At 41.0% G+C, this 15,212-nt stretch overlaps 1 long non-coding RNA gene across 1 annotated transcript in view; it reads left to right on the top strand.

Moving 5' to 3' along the window:
* Window positions 1-8,507: 8,507 nt before the first annotated feature.
* LOC122988352 overlaps window positions 8,508-15,212 on the top strand; it is a 22,165-nt gene continuing 15,460 nt past the window's right edge. Inside the window, exons 1-2 of the long non-coding RNA XR_006404779.1 lie at window positions 8,508-8,518; window positions 10,302-10,303. This is a non-coding gene — a long non-coding RNA (uncharacterized LOC122988352). The remainder of the gene's footprint in view (window positions 8,519-10,301; window positions 10,304-15,212) is intronic.

Below are 15,212 nucleotides of genomic sequence, written 5' to 3'. Positions count from 1 at the left end.
GTGTTTTCTGCATAAAAGTACGCTATTATGATAAAGAGTGAAACAACAGGATATGTGGGATGCTTGACCTGATGATCTGGCAACCCTCAACTTCAAGCTGTAGACATTGTTGACTAGCAGCAGTTGACTGGCAGCAGCAGTAGTGGAGTTGGTAAGGTGGAGAATCTGAAGTGTTTAGCATTTATAGTTAAAATGCTCCAAACATCACAGAATTGAAAACAACTTCACTGGACAAAACTAAGATGATTTGATATTATATTTAATTTCAGGTGTTAGGTGTTGTTAGTTAATTTGTGATTATTTCTCAGACATGCTGTTTAATTAAACAACTTTATTACTGTTGGTGAAAATTCCTCCCAGAAGCAAATTAAGACATCTGGTCCTTTTTAAAGAAAAGCCAAAGTGTCAGTAACAGTTGAGCTTAGTTAATAAGAAGGTTCTGTAATCAATCCAAATATTAATCTTTGGAATTAGTGGGAGAAATATTTACTATTTAATGCCATCTCTCCCCTTTTCCATGAGTAGATCAAGAGCAGAGTTATTATTGCATATGTCATTAAGACATGAACATTATTTATAAGCTAAATTAGCCACAGCTTGTCCAACTGATCTGTTTGTGACTGTCAGGCATCAATTTATGAAAATCCTGTCAGCAGCAGCCTGAGCAGCACAGAGACACACAGACAGGTGAGCTGCAGCCACTCAGGTGAGCTCTGATGTCATAGTGAAAGATCTAACCATAAGCTCAGGAGCTGAATGAAAAATAATACAAATAGAAGCTTTTAGATGATTTAAAGATAAGTTTGAGCATCACTGCGCATCTGTCATGAGACTCTTGAGTTGTGTCGTCCAAATCCACAAACTGAACTGGACAGAATCTCAGGTGAGGTTTGAAAACCTTTACAGCAGCGAGTTTGTATAAACAAAGCAGCACATTACCTACAGGTTTCTATACATTTATTTTATTGTAATATTTATTGGGACAGTCTATCATACGTTATTTTAAAATATTAATTTTGGTCTCAGATTTGTAGTTAGGTAGTCTATCAATAAAATAAAATTTAAAAATCAGAGAAAGTCCAGTTTCAGGCAAGTCAGCAAGTGCGTGTTCCGTAAAGTAAACATTTAGCAGAGTCAGGGTCTTTATGTGTGTGCACATATGTGCCTATGAAGGAGAAAAAAGTGATAGAGAGCAAGTACATATACACACTTATTTTAGCCGTCTGACAAAAATGTCCCTACCAAAGTTAAAACCAAACCTATGCCCTTGCCACCACCTACTTTTCCTTTCTTTCCTCTCCCTCTCTGTCTCTTCACTCTACTCTCCCTCTCCTCCATGTTGCAGGCATTCCCCCGGGCCTGTGCTATAAGGCATGGAAGACGAGCAGAGACAGAGCATTTAGTAATGGCTTCTTAATGGGCTTGTCGACAGCCACATTAGAGCGCACAGGCAGCGGGCGAGGCTGGGCAACGATATGCCAAGCCAGATGCCATGCCAGCTGTGGCACTCCGCTCTCTCACTCACACTCTCATTTGTAATCACATTTCTCATACGGATGGACGTCATGTGCGTAAAGGAGAGAAAGCATGTCCCCTCCCAGTTCCTGTCAGTAAAATCTTTTCATCTGCTCTCCTGTGTGTTTCCTCTTCTGTGTGTTTCAACCTGGTTTTACTGTTCTGTTGGTTTTAAGCAGAAACAGGACTGTTTTTATAGTGTTTACATGGCAACCCAGTAGCCTAGGAATTACGTTTATATACTAATATTACATTGCTTTAACAAATGTAATTGCTGTTTAGAATATGCAATGATTTTTTGAATAGGTTAAGCACTAAATTTACATGTCACTCTGTAGTTGTGGGGAGGGGGTTGAGGTGCTTCAGGTCACTGTGGACTTTTTTTCTGTATTAAACCAAGACCATGATCTTTTCCAAACCTTAACAATTGCAGGTAATTATTATACGGAAAACCAGCAACATCACTAAAAAGAAGTGCAATGGGGAAAGACACATATCAATATAATTTGAAACACTTCATTTAAAGGAAAACGAAAAGGGAGCACACATTGTCAGTAATAATCTGTCATTGGATACAATTAATGTGCTCACCCAGCCATTAAATTGGCCAGGCCGATATATTGATAGGTGGTTATTAGGTTATCACAGATGTGTTGGTATCTGCGTATATGTTGATTGATAACTATCAAGAAATTTGAGGTAGTTTAGAAACAATGTCGTCATTACATTCTAGCACAGAGCACTGACAAGTTTATTTTTAATGATAAAATGTCCCACTCAGCTCATATCTTTGTCACAACTGTTTAAGAAATGTATTTAATTAAGGGATTGTTTGATTATTCTACTGTATATTAAAAATGAGTGTTTCTCTATAACATTATTACATATTCATGATTAAAAAAACAACATCAAAGTTTAAAAAACATCTTAGGTATCATTTTATAAGAGTTTAACAGTGAAAAATTCATCAAGACTTTGTGGGTGTGGTTTTAGCCAAACACACTGAACATTTTTCACCTAAATTATGAAGTATCTGTGGTCTTGCAGGGCTGGGTTTCAAAGGACATTAAGGACATGAAAAAAAGAAATGAGGAACACAAGCATGGAAAAAGAAAGGAGAGAGGACAAAAGGAAGGAAGCAAAATGTAGAGAGGTGAGAGAGGAGAGACTAAGGAAGGGTACAAGTTTAGGAAGTAAATGAATAAGAGGGCACTGCAGGAGGGAAAGAAGGAAGAGTATGATAAAGTAAGGGGAAAGGGATGACAGAGAGAGGGAGGAGTGATTAAATGAATAGATGGATGATTGAATCAATTAATAAATGTTAATGTGCTACAGTGTAACCAGGGACTGACGTGTCATTGCCAAAGGTCTTATAGGTCTCCAGTAGGGGGAGCCATGTGTCGGTGACTCCAGTCTGTGTCAAAGACCTTCATCAGTACAATAATGTGTGTGTGCACGTGTGTGTGCCGCCAAAGACTGAATAGTCAGAAGGTGGTTCTTTGTTTCCCCATCTGATCTGATCTCGTTGCCACCAAACCAAATTTTCCTGCATCAGCGATGATCAAGTGTGATGTGGATGCATAGAGAATAAAGTATGTGTGTGTTTTTGTGCTTCAGTGTGTGCAAAGCCGTGCATGTGTATGTTTGTGTGTGTGTGTGTGTGCTCATGTATTGGCAGCTGATAGCATTTTAGGAGTTGAAGCCTATATACAGACTGGCGGCCCTCTACGCTGTATCGACAGCTGCCAATTGTCACTCCAATGACTGACAGTTCTGTATTGATGGACGGGACCTGCTGACAGAGAGATGGAGGACAAAACAAAAGGAAACCGAGCACTGATGGTGGAGAGGGTCAGAAGAGAGAGTATAGAGAGGGAGAAACAAGGCTGGGGGAATACGCTGACTGGGACCTGTAAAACTTTCTCAAGGTCATGGTAAGGAAAGAAAAGAGGAAAGGAGTGGGAAGAAAAGTTTCAATCCTGAGTCTGGATCACTTTACATTCACCTCTATCATGAGAGTATCCCCCTGCCCCCTGTTATGCATGTGTCACAATTGTTTAGCCACCAAAGATTCACTCATCCAATCTGTAGACACACATGTATATTCACATTTTTAAATAAAGGAATTATTTTCACTGAATCAGAGACCATGTACACATCAATTGTTAGACATAATAGTGCCACATGATTGAAGTAAACCTCAAAATACTGGGGGTCATGAAAGTTAACAGCAAGTCAAGCTGCATTACATTACCTTCATTTGACGGACACTTTTGTCCAAAGCGACTTACAATGGGCCTTTTTTCATATTGACTTATGATAGTACAGGTGTTACTAATAAGATTAATAATGGCTCTGTACTGTTCAAGTGTCCCAGTAAGTCATGACAGCGAGCCAGCATGCACCACACCAGGACCCTGAAACTGAATCAGCTAAATGGAATTCAATTCAATTCAGCCATTATTAATTTTATTAAGTACTCCTGTGCTTTTCCTATAATGTCCCCTATGAAAAAGGCCGATGAGTGCATTCAACCTCCAAATATGTAGTTAGTTTCCAAAAAACAGCTGAGAGTGGGTTCAGTGCTACAGTACAACTGCTGAGAGCTTTTGTTGTTGTTGTTGTTTTAGATGTTAGCCAGGGCTTCTGTGGCATGTTTAGGTGTAGTCTGAACAGGTGGGTTTTCAGTCTGCTGCTGAAGATAAGACAGAGACTGTGCTGTGCTGGCATTAGTGCGGAGTTCAGCCCACCACTGTAGAGCCAGGACAGACAAGAGCCTTGACTGTGATGAGTGACTGCAAGGGAGTGACGGGGCAGCCTGTGATCCAGAGGCAAAGAGGTGTAATGGTCATACCACTGTGTTTCTACCATGGATTGAAGGTAGGAAGGCAACAGAGTTTTGAACTGGAGCTTCAACAGAGAGCAGTGGAAGTCTAAAAATGAAGTAACTTGTGTATAACATATTAAAGGTGTTAAAGGCATTTTCAGAGTTAAACAGGCTTATTTCATGTCTGGCTGGCTTTTGATTTTTTGTTTTTTTGGGTTTTTTTTGCTCATCTCTGATATGTCTACACTGACTGATGTCATGGCTTTGTTGAGTAGGGAAGCACTGATGATCACCTGTTTTAGTGTTTAATTGTTGTGGCAGAGTAGTTTTGGACTGAGCAGTAATCTTTGTGTCTTCTGACTGACCTTCACAGTCCATCCCCAACACACACACACACGCATCACCACCAAAATATCTTGTACATATACACACACATACAATACACATACTTGTGTCTATAGGTCTGTGTCTACGTGTGTGTTTTGCCTCACCTCAGGAAACTTGTGGCTAATTCCATTAGTGGGAGGAGAGAGTATGTAAATGAGGGGAGACAGCTGGTGGTGAAGGGAGGTTGATGGAGTGAGCCTGGGGGGCCACAGACACACACACACACACACACACACATTGCTACACGTTCGCACATGTGCAGATATTGTCTTTATGACAATAAAATGAGAGTCTGACAGAACTTCACATGTATGTATAAAAACACATCAGACACACACTGGGATTTTTTTCTTAAAATCTTGTGTGTGTATATGAGAGCAGAAAGAAAACAAGGGGACAGAAAGAAGACTGCTGTATGTGCACCACTGTATAACTGCACTTTATCCAACTTGCTTTTCACACACTCAATGTATGTACATGCATGACACACACATACACACACACTCACACACAATGTCTCTCAGCCATATTTCATAACTTCTGTGGATATGTTGAAAATTCACACATGTACACGTGAAATAGTCAACATGTGTGTATAAATGTGTGTGTTGTGTGTGTGTGTGTGCGTGTGTGTGTTAGGGCCGGGGGGTGAGGGTTAGACAGAGGGTCCAGATGGTTGGGGAGATAGATGGAGTGATAGTTAAAGACAAAGAAAGAGAGAGAACAAAGACAGATGTAGTCACTGTTTATCATTCAGGAGCCTCTCCCGTTGGTCACTTACACTGCTCTGCTTGCACACACATACACACACACACACACACACACACACACACACACACACGCACACACACACATACACACACGCACACACACGTACACACACACACACAAGCATGCACAGGTAGGTGTTGGTCATAATCCTATTGTGTATCAGCAGTGACCACAGCGCAGGACTCTCTCATCACCTGTCACCTCAGAAAAACACACACACACACACAGACAGACACACACACACTCACACACACAGACACTATAATCCTGTCAGTAACTGTGATTGAATTTAGAGGGGATTTAATTTCTTATAAATCTAACAGCATACTGTGAATCATGGGAGCAAAAAGTAAAGTTCTGGGCATGCATGTCGACGCATGCACTCCTCCTTTCTATCCTTTCTGAATTATGTTTTCATGTCACTTTGATCCCTCTTGTCTCTGTGTTGCAATATATCAGTCTGCACTCTCACTATACATTCACTGCATCCATTATTTTTCACAAAAATACTTATTCTTTTTCTCCCTTGTGGCAATTTTGCATAATATTACAGCCAAATTAAAGTGAAAGCTGTCTACAGTATATGGGACTGGAAATAGCTGCCGGGAAATGGCTGCAGATGGGAACCGTGAGGGTAAAGGCTACTAAATGGTGCTGAATGTTCACAGATATACATTAAACTGTCCTAAAGCACAGGAGCAGCATGTTAAAACTGTAATTGGGTGGTTTTCCTCTTTCAAGTGAGGTATTGTTGGCTGAATGTGATGTACTGTGGTTGATTGACAGGAAATGAGAGAGGAGGCTGGGCAGTCTGTCATATTGCTAATGTGATAGGTAATGCCCCGAGGACACACACACACACACACACACACACACACACACACACGCACACACATATTACAGAGTGACTCTCTTTCTATCTGTCTCTCTACACACACCTCAGTTTCTCTCTCTGTCTCAATCTCCCTCCCGCGTACACATGAACAGTTTGTCATTTTTTTTTCCTCTTCACACACACTCTCCCTGTCTCTCTCTCTAAATCACTCACACACACCAACATACACACTCAATGTTTGGCTGCGTGGTCGTTTTACTGCAGGTTAATAATGAGAGGAGAGGTGTGTGACCCTGTCAGAAGTGTGAGAAACTGACCCAAAGAAATCAGACAGGGGCCGAGACCCCCCAACCCTGAGGGCATAAAGTGTGTGTGTGTAATAGAGAATGAAAAATGTGTGTGTGTCCATCCACAGCTTTTCATGGATGACATATGTGAGGTCATTTACATACTATTACCTTTCTACTGGATATGATGCACCTCACACACACAGCTACACACACACACACACACACACACACACACACACACACACACACGGATTGGCCTGGTGTGATGCCCCTGTCAGATGTCAGGATGCAGATGGGAAGGGATGGAGGGGGGTAGGTCACGTCTGTTTCCCTCTCTCTCTCACACACACACCTGTCTTACCCCCCTATGATGCCCAGTTACTAAGAGAGTTGTCAGCACGTCTGTGTGAGGCTTCAACTGTTTGACATCTGCCAGCAACCCCCCAAAACACGCACACACATATCTCCCCTACCACCTCATTTCAGAACAACAGAGCATCTCCCAGTGATCAACATTTAGACACAGTCATCACTTACCGGTCCCAGCTGCCAACACACACACACACACTCATGAGGAGAGAGAGTGTGAGAGAGATGAGGGATTGGAGAGAAAGGCCTGAGACATGAAAAAAGCCAGAAAAAAGGAGGGAGTATACCTGTCTGTCCTGCTGTGTGTGTGTGTGTGTGTGTGTGTGTGTGTGTGTGTGTGTGTTAAAGTTTATGTTTTTCAGCTCTCCACAGCTCTCCATACTTACACTCAGAGTGATAGAGAGACAAGCCTCCATTTGTCCCACTTTCATACAAGATAATGAAGCTGTCATTCTCAGACACCCAGACAACTTCACTGGATTGGTACAAGAGCACAGGCTGCTGCTCAGGGACACACACGCACACATACACACACTTACATAAGCACACAACGCTGCGAGCTATTCCCCAGGCCCCTGTTAAGCATATGTCAAATATAACCATGTATAGAAAGTGAGATTGTGTGACATATGTACAGCTGGCTGAATGGCAAAGACACAAAGCACAGAGCAACAGACACACACAGACACACACACACACACACACACACGCACACACACACACACACACACAGACACACAAACACATGCACACATGCACACTTTTCTCATATCTTTAACATGCAAACAAACAGACAGACAGCCCTGATAGCAAATAAAATGAAATCAACCTTGAATGGCAAAACCCTCTGTGAATACTTGTCTCCTCTTTACAAGTCAATTTCATATCCTGTAGCTCAAGACAAATCTAAAGAGATTTGGGAACAGTGTAGAAACAGACGGAAGATGGAGGGGAATAAAACAGGTTACAGAGAGAAAGAGAGAGAGTATGATAGACAGAGGGAAAGAGAGAGAGAGCTTGGTGAAAGCTGGGGTGGTGTGTTAAATTGGGGTTGAAAAGACATAACTGTGCCACAGATTCATAACTACAACTAGCATGACTTATGCCAGAAGATTAGATAGAATTTTTACTCTTTCAGACAGCTCAGTGGGTTAAGACACATACCATTATTAAATGATGTTGTGGGTTTGAGGCCTTTGCTTTTTTGTCGTACTATCAGAATGAATCACAATTCACTATTAAGTATCTTTGAATGCCTTTTAAAAGTGCTGTATAAATAAAATAAAATGAAAAAAAAGTATTACTATTAAACAGCCTGGGTGGTTTTTAGAGACAGATTGATCAACCTTGACCTTGTCTTCGGAGTGTCAAAACTAGCATTAAGAATACTGACACCATAAGAATGTAATTCTTTTTGCTTGTTTTATCTATATGATGATGATCTATACGATGTGTTGTGTGGTATATTATGTATATTAACATTAGCTATTAGAATTACAAAAAAAAAAAATATTGAAATTTGTGGTTGGAAATGTTCTAGTATTGCCCTTTCTTAAGGGGTTCCATGTACATACAGTTGGAGGACGTGCAAGAGACAGATTTAAAAGGGAATGGTCAAAATTCATGCAGCACAGGCAGACATGGCCTGACTTTTAGTCTCTATCTCTAAAAACACTGGATCCTACACTTCCCATAATGCAACTCAATAGCTTTTTTTTGTGTAGGCCTGTGTCTTTCAAATTCCACACCCACACTTTTTCTGCAGGCTTTCTGTTTAAGATTTTAAGTTTCCAAGCCCAAACAAAGATAACTCTTATGACATCACTGTGAGCTAACCAGGGTTATTTTTTCAGACTTAAAGCTCCTACAGAGCCACAGAAAACATAAGACAGTCTGCGTAGTGCTTCTCCAAATGAGTAAACTGAACTTCATGTATAAAATCATAATGGGTTTAAATAAACACCATTTGAATACACTTAACTGCTTTACTTTACTTTTTAAAATCTGGGTGAACAAAAACACGATGCAAAACTCCAGACAGAAATAGAACAGAGACGCAGAATGAGTGTCTGAGTTGTGTGAATGTGAGCAAATGAGAAAGAAGGGGGGAAAATCAGGAAGGCGGTTAACTTTTTTTATCCGATCATCCTCACACCCACTCATCTCTGTCTATTCAAAGAAAGACATAATTACTGCTTTGAGTATTTAGCCTCATAATTTACTCGTTTCTGTCACATTATTTACAAGTCTCTCTCTCTCTCTCTCACTCTCTCTCTCTGTCTCTTTCTCAGCGGGGGTTCACCCCTATAATCTAGTCTGTTAGGTCCAATCCATATTCCAAGTTATTATCACTCTCATTTGCTTATTAAGTGCTCCCTTGTTTTCTTCAAATAAAGTTATAATTAGAGATTTAGTGTCGGCAGCTTGAAATACTATCTCCTCTTTATGGAATCTTGGGTGGGATGAGAGAGAATCGTGTTTTATCATACTCGAGGAGTTAATGAGGATGTGCACAGCTTGATATTGTGTTTGTATGTGTGTGAGAGTGTGTGCGTGTTTTCTAATTATGTCTCTGTGACAGCTTTCTGGCCTCCAAAATACCCATATACTGTATACCCTCTGTTGTTTTGTCCTCCCACTGATTTATGTTAATGAAGTAAAGCACAAATGAGGGAACATACAAGCTTGTGCTTTATGTATTGCTTGAAATGAAAAACATATTGACTTCATGTTTCAAAACGGTTTTTCATTCTTCATTTTGTTTTATAAAAGTAACACATTTTTAGTTGGAATTGATAGGAACTGAGGAGACTTAGGCCTCATAACTCGGACACCGTTGGCAGCTTTGAATACCAATCACTAATGTTTCCTGAGGATGATCCACTGATCCATTTTTACCTTCTCGTGACCCACCCTGTGGGCCCAACCCTGTCTTTGAGAAACAGCAGAGTAGAGTACATTAAGACACGCCCCAGCAACACACTGATTACATATGCTAGCTACGGTAATGAGCTGAGCTGGACAGTGGAAGACTGCTGCTGTTTATGGCAACTCATTATCTGGCCCATTGACCAGAACTGTTCTACACATCACAGAGCCCTGTGTCCTCTACATCTACCCGACCATCACTCTCTCTGCTTGTCTGGATGGGGGGGTGTGAGTGTGTGTATACGTGCGTGTGCACGTGTGTGTGCCCAGATATGGGTGTCAATTGGGGGTTGGTTGAATGGACTGGTTTGTGTGTATGAAAGTGGTAAGACGTGGTTGTTGGATAGATGGATAAATGAAGGTATGAATGGATGGTTAGAAGTGAAAGTGTGTGTGTGTGTGTGTGTGTGTGTGTGTGTGTGTGTGTGTGTGTGTGTGTGTGTGTGTATTTGCTTACATGCGTGTTTACATCATGAAAAGTAAGATGATTCCTAAGCTAATGATCTCACACCCGCACATGCAGCATTACACATTCATTTGAGTAATACTTTGTGCCGTTAGTTCTATTTAAGTGTGTGTTTGTGCATTTCTATATTCGATTATATGCTGAAGTGTCTTACTCAAGAGTGCGTCTGTGTGTGTGCACGCGCATGTTACTATGATCGCCTGCCAAAGTAAAGTGTTTGCAGCCGAGAGAGACAGGGGCGCTAAGCTCAAGGGCACATTTGTTTCAAGCTAATGATAGAATGTAAATGGAGCAAATTTCCTCTGCAAGAACAGAAGCTCTCTCGCTCAAACACATACACACACACACACACACACACACACACACACTTTCATACTTTCACACACACACATTTTCACATGCACACACACACACGTAGCGGCATCGTGTTGATGGAGTGCAGAATCTCATTACACATCTAATAGAATAAGTGTAGTGTGCGTATGGGGAGAGGAGAGGAGCAGCCAACCTGATTAGCCTTATCACTTTATTATGCCGCTCTGCACGCAGCACACAGGACAATTGCATTAGAGAGGAGCAGATGAGCTGAAGGCAAGGAGAACTCAGCAAACACAGCCTTAATTGATTCCTCACCAAATTAGCAGGGACAGGTGGGGGGCTCACTGGCTGGGTGGCTGCTTCACTGAGTGGCTGACTTGTTGACTTGTTCACTGGTCGGTTGACTGAGTTACGGCAAGAGTAGTTGACTGACTGATTGGTTTACTGACTGGCTGGCTGTATCAGGGGCCTCCAGTGATGCTGAAGGTGAGGAAACTCAACAAGCACAATGCTTTAATTGATTCCCCAAAAGATTAACAAGGACAAGTGAGTTGACAACTTCAGTGACCTACTGACTGACTGAGTGATTGTTGGATGAATGACTAGTTGACTGATGGGATGGCTGACTTCGAGGCTGAATCATGAGTGCTATAGCAACAATGCAGTCTTGTATCTGGCTTATATCTGCCTTTCATTTAAAAAAAAAAAAGCAGCCAGTCAATGTGGTCCACCTAGATTTTATATTTTTGTGTATGGCACAATTTATTGTTATTGTTATGATCACTGGTATCCTGTATTTTGATTGGAAACTTTAGTATCACACAATATGAATGCTGCTTTGAGCCACCCTGCGAAAAAAAACACATTTTATTTTGTCCTACTATGGAATTATGTATCTATGTAAATTAAAATAAAATTATTTGTTTATGGATTAATATACATTTTATGAAATTAAAATATCTTGATATGGAAATGGTAATTGCATAAAGTTTCAGCTATCAGTTACTTCAATCCAAATCAACTCGGCTGAACCATGTGGCAACCATCGGTACACCTTGACGTTGGATTATTAGAACTAAGACTTGCAGTAATTTCCAGAATCACAGTGATTTAATTGTGGGAAACTTTGCAAAATGCGGCCCATAATGATGGTTCTCAGGCTTTTAGATGTTGTGGCAAGAGGAGAGCTGTACTTTGTAAATTGTGCTCTGTTGGTTACACCTCATGTAACTGAAGTGGGCTGGGGGGCGGGGGGATCAGGGGATGGCTGGGTGGGTGTTATGGTGCGTGGGAGGGGGAAAGGTGGGAGAGAGAGGGGGAGACACAGGACACAAGGGGGAGAGAGTTTGTCTTTGTCTCTGTAGGTCCCCCCAGGGGATTTTGGGATAGCGGAGGTTAATGAATCTGATTGGCTGGTGGGAGTTTTTCTGCTGGTGCTGCGGTTTGCACACTCGCAGAGCTTCACTTTTTTATTTCGCCAAGTTTGGCTTCGGCACAGCGCGGCATGAAGGACAGAGTGGCAGACAAAAAGTGTGCTAAATTTGACTATAGGTGTGGAATAAGCTGTGATTTGGACTTCATACTGCTTGGGTGCCGAACTGCAGATTTAAATACACATATACAGATACTAATAAACACAAATTTACTGACACCTGCAATGATTCAAACCATAATGTGGTTCCACATTATATTAGAATATCAGTTTTTTTTACATTATTTTACCAATAGCATATACATACTACATATAATTTTCAGCTTAGATCCCTCTTTCCTCCATCTTTTAGTTTGCTCAATCTGACTATGGTCTTGATTGGTATTTGTTATTTGTTTGTGTCTTTAAAGTAGGTAAACAAAGAAATTAAACAGTTTTACAGCTTAACACACTCACACACTGTAGCTTGTATGAATATATGGTTTCAGTATCAGAGTGTGTGTTTACTGCGTAGCTTGCTGTCCGGCTACAACTCACAAAAACTGACAAGACAGAAACTCATGTGATAATTTAGATTATAAAAAGATATTGAAATACATATAGTTTTCAACTATATTTCTATCTTTCTACAACTTTTTTATCTATTTAGATTTTTATTAGAAAATTCAATAAAACTACAGAAAACTTTGGGCATCATGAAAGTGCTTGAATCTGGCTTTACACTAAACATCTGCCCACATAAGACAGCTTTTTCACTTGATGACAAAAGTTGACAGCTTGATGAACACCTTTAAATACAAATATTATATTTTTGTTTGGTGAACTATGGATTTTATTTGTATGTATATATATGTATATATATACATGTATATATATGTATACATGTATATACACATACACACACACACACACACACACATGAATATATATATAACAATGAACAATGTTGAGCTTTTCCCATAATCTGTGATTAAGTACATTATAGTCATTCCTGATTAAAAGAAGCAGACATTTTAGAATTTTTAGTAAACACTGATATTGTAGAAAACTGTACCAAACCAGCATGTTTTTTAAAAAAAATAATTGTTATTAAATTATTATTAATTATTAATTGTTCAACTCTTTGAATCTCTAATATCTTGTGGGGAAAGAACTTAGATGAGTCCTGAATTGATAGTTTGTGTGTCTCAACACACGTCTATGTATGTCTTTGTATGTTAAGCTATGTGTGTCTGCACATGTGTGCATACATTTGCCTATATGTCTATGTGTACAGTATGTATGTGTCCCTCTTTTTGCGTATGTGTGTGTATGTGTGTGTGAAACGTGAAACCGTATGTGTGTGTGCTAATGAGAGTGGGGGGGGGGCAGGCCGTCGCAGCAGTGCGTCCTCTGCTCTCCCGGCAGGTCACTAGCGACAGATGTTCTCAGCATATGTGGCGAATTAATTAGCCACTAGTAAACAGAGGGGGCTGCCACCATGAGCTGCCGGTCTGCACCGCCGCCGAGCCGCAATGGGCCGCCTTTTGTCCAAATTCCTCTTTTCTCTCCATCCTCCTCTGGTAGATAGTTACAGGGAGCATCATTCTTTTTGATCAGTGGACCTATAATGAGTAGGGGCCACGTGTGTATTTGAGTTGTGTTCATGTGTCTGCTTGTGTTTCCAGGGGGGCGGTGTGTATGCAAGTGTGCGTGCACACATGCATGTGTATTTCTGTTGATCAGTGTCTCTTGAGTTTGAAGCCAGACGAGGATCGTGGCTGTGTTTGTGTGAATGTGTGTTTGCGCGTCAGCAACCCATCATTTGGACATGGCAGTGAGCCTGTTTTTGTGATGAGAAATCCCCTTGATGACCTAATTGGTTGATTGAGGTGCATCATCTCTGCGTGTGTGTGTATGTGTGTGTGTGTGTGTGTGCCAGGGCCTCGCATTCCCAGAACTCAGAATGTTTTCACAGCCTCAGAACAACTTGGCAAAGACTGGAAACACTTTGAGAGCTGTTTGGATAAACACACACACATACACAAAGGGGCACCATGCTGATACTCCTGGATTGTATTTGTGGCCCTTTAGAGAAAATGAAATTGTTTTTAAGTAATTTTCTTATCACCAGTATTCGGCTATATCACACTCAAGCAGTCCTTGACAACACAGGTGCCACAATCACTGTGAATCACCGATGACTGAGGGGGGTAAACTCTGTATAAGAGGGTTCAAAGCAATCGCGTAAAATGCTTGTGAGATAACTTAAGTATAAATAAGTCACATTGTAAAACTTGCCAATGAATTATTTTGTAATTAAAAGTCTATAGTCTATGATCAACAGTGTTTGTGTAAGGGCATGGTTTGGTGTGAGCTTGTGTGTGTGTTTGTGTGTGTGTGTGTGTGTGTTTGGCTGCAGTAATGAAGTTGTTAGTTAAAGTGGCCCCCACCCCTTGGGACAGGCTTAAGCTGTGTGTGATTGCTTAGGGATCGGGCAGATACACACACACTTATCATTATCCACACATACACTCAGAGTCATTACTCCATTACGCACATGGACTATTGATTTTCTGCCATCTTTCCATCAGGTGAGAGCTTGCCAGGGAATATGGGAATGAATGCCTGGCTAGGAAAATCAAACTGTCACTCCTCCTTTCCTCTCTTCCTCCCTTCTCTCCTTCATTACAGACAGATGACAGGTCAAAGCTGCTGCCGTTCACTCTGTTGTTTTTCCTCCATCCGTCATCACTCAATCACCTCTTGCTCCCTTACATCTTCATTCAACAAATCTCTGTATCTGTTGCTGTCTTTCTTCATCTCAATCCGTCTGGTCTACTTAGCTTCTATTTTCTCCCTATTTCTCCAGTTTACACTTTGTTTGCTTTATTCTTAGCTCTCCTTCTCTCTTTCTGATCTTCTCTACCTCTGTTCACTTCAGTCTTTTCACGCCAGTGTCTCCCTATCTCTTCTTCTCACAGAGTGATGGATTTGGCCCTCTGTTTTCTTTTCCCTTTCCCCCTCTCCTCATCCCTCTTTCCTCAAGTCTCCAACACTCTGCACAATCAATCAGCTGGCCCCTCCTCCCTCCA

This window comes from Thunnus albacares, chromosome 1 (assembly GCF_914725855.1).
Source record: "Thunnus albacares chromosome 1, fThuAlb1.1, whole genome shotgun sequence".
In the NCBI taxonomy this organism is placed as follows: Eukaryota; Metazoa; Chordata; class Actinopteri; order Scombriformes; family Scombridae; genus Thunnus; species Thunnus albacares.
The sequence above is the reverse complement of the archived record's forward strand: the minus strand, read 5'-3'. Positions and strand labels throughout refer to the sequence as shown.